This window comes from Priapulus caudatus, unplaced genomic scaffold (genome assembly GCF_000485595.1).
Source record: "Priapulus caudatus unplaced genomic scaffold, Priapulus_caudatus-5.0.1 Scaffold1132, whole genome shotgun sequence".
NCBI lineage: Eukaryota > Metazoa > Priapulida > Priapulimorpha > Priapulimorphida > Priapulidae > Priapulus > Priapulus caudatus.
Genome location: NW_014578193.1, coordinates 55,361 through 62,773, shown reverse-complemented (window position 1 = coordinate 62,773; position 7,413 = coordinate 55,361).

Here is a 7,413-nt window from a genome sequence, read left to right as displayed (position 1 = left end):
GTCGCTATATCTGAAAGTATAAATATATATTTTAGAGTTTTGAAAAGTATTCTTAAGCTCAAAAAGGCATCTTGGGTCTTAATTTACAATTTCTTGGGCGGAGGATCCAAACCCCCCTTTGACGAAGGGAAACCCCCTATGAAGCTCCGCCAAACCCACTTGACACGCGTCAGTGTAGCGAGGGCACGACTGCGTGCGGTGGTGTTGTGTGGGGCAGGGGGGGGGGGTACCACCGCGTCGGTGTAAAGGGCACATGCGTCGGGTGTGTGTGTGGGGGGGGGGGGGTACACGCGTCGGTGTAGGGGGGCACATGCGTCGGTGTGTGTGGGGGAGCACATTTCGTCGTGTAGGGGGGGCACACGGTAGGTTAGGGGGCGTCGGTGTTTGTAGTGTGTGATGATACGGGGGGGAGGGGGTGCATCGCGAGTCGGTGTAGTGGGGAGGGGGGTACACGCGTCGTGTAGGGGGCACGGACTGTAAGAGCGAGGGGGCAGCGTGTAGTCGGATGTAGGGGTGGTAAACACGCGTCCGAGCTAGGTACACGACGTCGGTGTATGGGGGCACGTGAGTCGCTCTATGGGGGGGTTTAAAAAAAACCAGCGCGTCGGTGTAAGGGTACACGCGTCGGTGAAAGGGGCACGTGAGTCGTGCTAGGGGGGCACACACCGCGTCACGTGTAGGGGGGGGGAATCACGCGTCGGTTAGGGGGGGGGTACACGCGTCGGGTAAGGGTACACGCGTCGGTGTAGGGGGGGTACATCGCGTTCGGTGTAGGGGGGTACAGCGCGTCGGTGTAGGGGTACAAAGCGTCGGTGTAGGGGGGGGGGGGTACACGCGTCGATGTAGGAGGTACACCGCGTCGGTGTTAGGGGGTGTACACTTCGCAGGCCACGGGCGGGCCGTGCTTGTGGGGGGGGGGGGTAGCACGCGTGCGGTGTAAGGGGGGGTACACGGCGTCGGTGAGGGGTGTACACGCGTCGTTGTGGGGAGGGGTACATCCGTCGCTGTAGGAGGGTACACGCGTCGGTGTAGGGGCACGTGAGTCGGTGTACGGTGGGGGGGGGACGCGTCGGTGTAGGGGGTATCACGCGTTCGGTTAGGAGGTACAGCGTCGGTTAGGGGTACAGCGTGTCGTTGTGGGGGGGGGGTAACACAGCGTCGTGTAGGGAGGTACAGCGCGTCCGGTAGGGGGTACACGCGTCGGGTGTAGGGACTGGCGGAGGGGGGGGGTAACACGCGTCGTGTAGGGGGGTACACGCGTCGGTGTACGGGGGGTACACGCGTCCCGGTGTAGGCGGGGTACACGTCGTCGGTTGGTAGGAGGGTACCGTGCGTCGGTGTAGGGGGTGGGTACACGCGTCAGTGTAGGGGTACACGCGTCGTGTAGGGGGGGTACACGCGCGTCGGTATAGGGGGGGGGTAACGCGTCGGTGTAGGGGTGGTACACGCGTCGGTTGGAGGAGGGTACACCCGCGGTGTAGGGGTACACGCGGTCAGTGTAGAATGGTTACACGCGTCGTGGTAAGGGGGGTACACGCGTCAGGTGAGGGGCGGGGGTACACGGCGTCGGTGTAAGGGGTGTACAAGCGTCGTGTAGGGTACAGCGTCGGGTAAGGGGGTACCACGCGTCCGTGTAGGGGGGGAGGGTACAATCGCGTCGGTGTGGGGGGGACAACGGCGTCGGTGTAGGGGGGGGGGGTAGCACGCGCGGTGGAGGAGGTAGCCACGTCGTGTAGGGGGTACACCCGTCGGTGTACGGGGGGTACACGCGTCGGTGTAGGGGGTCACCGCGTCGTTGTAGGGGGTACGTGCACACACACACACACACACACACACACACACACACACAATTTTCTGGTCCGACTTCTAGCATGGGTGTGTATCACATTTGGTCTCATAACATGCATGTAAATTCATGTGATTAATTTTAAAATAAATTACATGTCTTCGCATTAACTTTGTAGCTGGTGTATATTTGTGCGGTGTACAACAGTAAGATAGGCAAATAATCCGTGGCAAATCAATACAACGTAGATCGTGTGCGCAAAAACCTGACCTCCTTCTCTTTCCGGCCGGAGCCATATTGCCTTGTTTTAAAATGTTTCGATTTAATATCGCCGCGAATGGTCGCGTTAGCATAGATTTTAGTTTTCCAACACACAGCAGGCCACGGCTAGTTATAGACATAGAATAATACTCTCACTACGCCAGACGAAATTTTTGGTTTTAGTGATGCAGTTGTTAAGACGCATATAAGATATATACAGATAGTAGCGGCAACCGATTGTCTACATATATTTCGAATTGAGTTTAGTGCAATAACTCCATCTTTATTCCCCTGCTGAGGCAACTACCGGTATGAAACTGCCTGAGCATATTTCGAGATTCAATTACTGATATCTCCGATGTTTTCCCCCTAGCGGATGTCATATAGTTTTATTGCTAGCAATGTATGTTTATTGCGACTATAACAGTATGTGTGCATGTGTGTGACCATATAACATGTAATTTTATCAACGTCGTGTTTCAATCAAGTCTCTGCAGTTTGATATCGACACTCTCCTGATTGGGCTGATTTCATGAGCAATTCACAAAAGTCCCGACATGACAGCTCACTGCGCAAAACACAGTTAAATGTGAACTATTAAAGGAACCAATTCACTTGTTACAAACCCGATAGCAAAACATAACCTATAATTCCGAAAGTATACATGGTCGTTGATACTTTTACTCGAGATACAACATAATCTTATCTAGCGGAGAACATCATAATCATAATAACGCCAAATGCGCAAACCCGAGATAGTTGCTGTTCTCAAATGATTTGATAAGTCTGGTTACATGGTCGATCAACGAGCGAATCCACGCGCATTACCTCTACTTTCTAACCATATGATGCACTTCGTCGTCATCACGCTCGTCACAGTGTAATATGCAATATATATATACGCTGAACCAAACGCTTTTTGCTACACTAAACAATACAACGTGTAATGAGCTCGCTACATTAAACCAAGCAATATATATTATATTGAACGGCGCCATCCATTCGACACTTAACAACATTATATGTGGTAAACTAAAACGCACAACGCGTATATTGCTGGAATATTGCTGGAACAAATACTATTTAGCTGATCGGTCTAGCTCGTTTCAATGATCGAATCGCCCTCGAGATGTATAACATCTAGATTTTGCTATCACTAACGAAAATATTGCTTGTCACGAGAAATATAATGGGATTTATTAGGCTTCAACAATGATATATGAACATATGCTCACACACACACACACACACACACACCGCACACAAACACACATATACACCAAATAGAAAACCAATACGAGCGTTTCGTGATATTTTCCGTCGCGTAAAACGATCCGCTGTTTGATGAGGCAGGAAGTTACGGGCGGATGCAAATGAAATATGGCAGCTACGAACTGCGCCTGACTATCGATAAATAGTTGGCGACATTAGTATTTGCGCTGAAAAGGCGAGTTCTGTACATCACCGCGGCTCGCGCATGCGCAGGCTCTCGCAAGCCTCTCACCAGTGAGATTAGGCTAGCCGCGAGCTATACGCTTGCGACCATTCCCGTGCATCGATGTCCATTAGTTTATTATCGAGGCGAAATCAAGAAATTAGTTCCTCGGCTGCGCGAACCTGTGATGCGAAGACGAGAACGAGATCTAGATGTGGCAGCGGCGCTTTGTTCTGTGCGCAGTCGTTCCATTCCGTTGGCCTAAATCGAAGGCGGGGATGACGTTAAGAAACCAAGATGTGATTGAGGGTTCATGTGCGCGTGAGACGAGCGTGGGACTCGGCATGGGAGGGATGCAATGTGGGAATGAGAGAAGGGGGACGGTTCGTAGAGGAGAGATGAAGCGGAAAGACAGGCGACCTCTATCGGAATGGTGGAAGACTTAACTACTGACAGCAGAAGAGAGTTGTGTGGGCGTGAGGACCGGACTGGTGTAGGACGAAGGGAATACAATGTGGAGATGGGCAAACCTCATGATTACAGTTCAGCCGTATCGAACCATGACCCTGGAAGTGTTTCCGACAGCGTATATAGAAAATGACGTTACTGCCCAAATAGGAAAACGTAGTAATTACGTTTGGCCATAAAAAGGCGCTCGCCAGTAATTAATAGGGTTAGTAGTGTTTGAGGATAAATGATGCCGACGCATTATTGACTACACGATGAATACAGAGCAATATAAACCTTGACTAACTGATCATTTATTAATGAAATATCATATTTCATTTACCCTAGTTGCGCTGAGAGGGTCTATGTCCCACAGGGTACTGCCGGAACGTACCCTGGGTTTGAATTAACCAATCAAATGCATGATTTGAAGCACGTGATCAAATATGGCAGCGCCCACGTTCGTTTTCTGAAGGTACGTCACTGAATCTCCAAGCTCCAGTTCTCTTACTAAATTATTAAAAACACCACGCGAATCACGTCGCAGCACCCACGTACGCACAGGCACTTGAAGCGTTTCAATAAAATATAATGCTAAATAAATACGAAATCTATTTACTGCCAAACTCTTAATGTTTCTATACTCTCTTTCACCTATTATTGCCGACAGTTTCCTGTAAATTCCGTCCAAATCCTATTTGCAACATACGCTTGCGGCCGCCATTCCGCACGCGGCTGCACTGTGCACACTTACACTTATATATATAGTATTATCGCGGTTACGTATCGCGGTAACTTAGGATAGTTCTATGACGTATTATGACGCACGCACACACTCATGCACGCACGTGTACGTGCACACGCACGCACGCACGCATGCACGCACGTGTACGTGCACACGCACGCACGCACGTGTAAGTTCACACGAACGCACGCATGCACGCACGTGTACGTGCACACGCACGCACGCACGTGTAAGTTCACACGAACGCACGCATGCACGCACGTGTACGTGCACACGCACGCACGCACGTGTAAGTTCACACGAACGCACGCATGCACGCACGTGCTACGGCACACGCCGCACGGACGATGCCAAGGCATGTTACGTGTATATTAGGTTACGCCACCGCGCGCACGTGTACTATCTAAACGCACGCGACCACGCACACGGCACGCACACGCACGCGCCATTGCACATCACGTGTGCCTGCACACGCACACGCACCTACGCACGACATGCACGCAGGTACTGCTGCACACGCACGCCACGCACGTATATGTGCATACGCAACGCTCGCACGCACGTGCTACGTGCACACGCCACGCCAACACGCTGTACCTGCACACACACGCACAGCACGCATGTTGTACGTAAACAACGCCACGCACCACACACGCACGCAGGCACGCACGTTGTACGTTCACACGCACGCACGGCCACGGCACGTGTACGTTCACACGCACGCCACGACACGACACGTGTACGTGCCACACCACGCACGCACGCATGTACGCGACGATGTAAGTGCACACGCACGCACGAACTCACGTGAACGTACACACGCATCGGCACGATGTACTTTGCACACGCACGCCGCGCGCATCGTGTAGTGCACACGCACACATGCACGCACGTGTTACGCCACGCACGCACGAGCACGATATACGTGCACACGCACACACGCTCGCAGCACGCACACACGCACGCAATGCATCGCACGTTTACATTTACACACGCACGCCACGCATGCATGCACGCAGCGTGTACGTGCCACACGCACGCACGCACGTCTTACCGTGCCACATGCATGCACGACAACGCACCTGTACCTGTACACACCACTCGGACATATTGAATCACCAACTTCACAAAACAGATAGTCTCACTAGATCTACAGTCGACGGGAAACCTCATATGATAATTCAGGGGCTGGGTAGCGTCTGTCAACACGCACCATTGCAAGTGCTAATTCACGGGACTTCGAACTAGTTGAAAACAACGCGCAATTAAGCAACATAGTAAGGTATAGACGGAAGTTTGTAGCGTTGCTCATACATTCTCATTAAGATGTCTTGCATAGTGTACTACACACTTCCCAGTGGTGCGAGAATAGTCACCGATAATATATGTATAGGGCTGTTATATACTGTGTAAGTGTATCAAAGAGCGCTCTAGTTGTTCAGAGTTTGTGAAAGTATTCTTAAGACCTCTAAGAAAGCATCATGGCTGATCTTTAAATATTTTAAAATTTCTTGGGGAGGACTCCGCAACACCCCCTTTGACGAAGGGGAAACCCTAGAGCTCCCCAAACCCCTTGACACCGCGTCAGACGTGTGTAGCGGTAGGCAATGTGTCGAGTGCTTCGGTGTCGTGTGGTGATGTGTGGTGGTGCTGTGTGTCGTGTGTGTGAGTAGGGTGGGGGGACACGCCGTCGTCTCGGTAATGTGCGTGTGCCGCGCGCCGGCGCTGTTTGTGAGTGTGGTGGCGGCACATGCGGTCGTGTGTGTTGTGATGTGTGTGTGTGGGGGTGTGGGGGGGTGGTGTGTGTACGGTTGTGTGTGTGTTGTAGCGGCAGGCACATTCAGTCGTGGTGCTGTAGGTGTGTGTGTGTTGTGTCGTGTGCTGTGTGGCTGGGAGCCATCGTCGGTGGTGTGTAGGTTGGCGGCATCACGGTAGGTTAGTTGTGGTGATAACGACGCAATTTGTCAATGACTCGTTTATGTTGTACTTCGATGTGTGATTACGGGTCGTATTTTGGAATATTGTGACGACGTGGAAGGTCTTTCCAGGGTGAGATTTTAGCGCGGAGGGACATTTAGGCTCATGGCTGCTCCGTTTAGTGGTTGTCGATTTGGAGTAGTAAGTATATAGATAATTATGAGCATGATTGATCCCATAATACGAGAGCACATTACTTCTGTTGAAATGAGGGGACAGAGCACGTGGCTAATGGTAAAAATGCGTTAGATGGTCAGTGGGGGGCACTTGTGGTATGTCGTGGAATATGACAAGCAGTTATATTCTAACACTCTCGTATCTGTGCTAGCAGTCACGTAACACGCGTCGGGGCGTGTTATAAAAAGTTAAGCGAATGCGGTAGCTACTAGATGCATAAGTTTTAACAGGCGTCTTATTTCGGTCGATGTAGGTGGGTACACGGCCGTCGCTTTTAAGGGGGTTACACGCGTATTCCATAGGGTTGGACAGCGATTAGCGATTGTTCACCGTAATTGCACTACTTGTCTCCTCGGAGAAAGCTTTTGTGCATTTTTTTCGCCGAAATTCCATGGCACTAGAAGTGCACATAATTAGCATTATGCAGCAAGGTGGATGCCTCGTGGACCGTCGACGAAAGCATTAGAGAGGTAAATTATTTCCTTGTTGGCTGATATGCTCGTGACAATTCCGGTCAGGGGAGTGGCGTGAGTCGGTGGTAGGGTGGGCACACGCGCTCCTCAGTCAATGCTCAAGGGAGCGGTT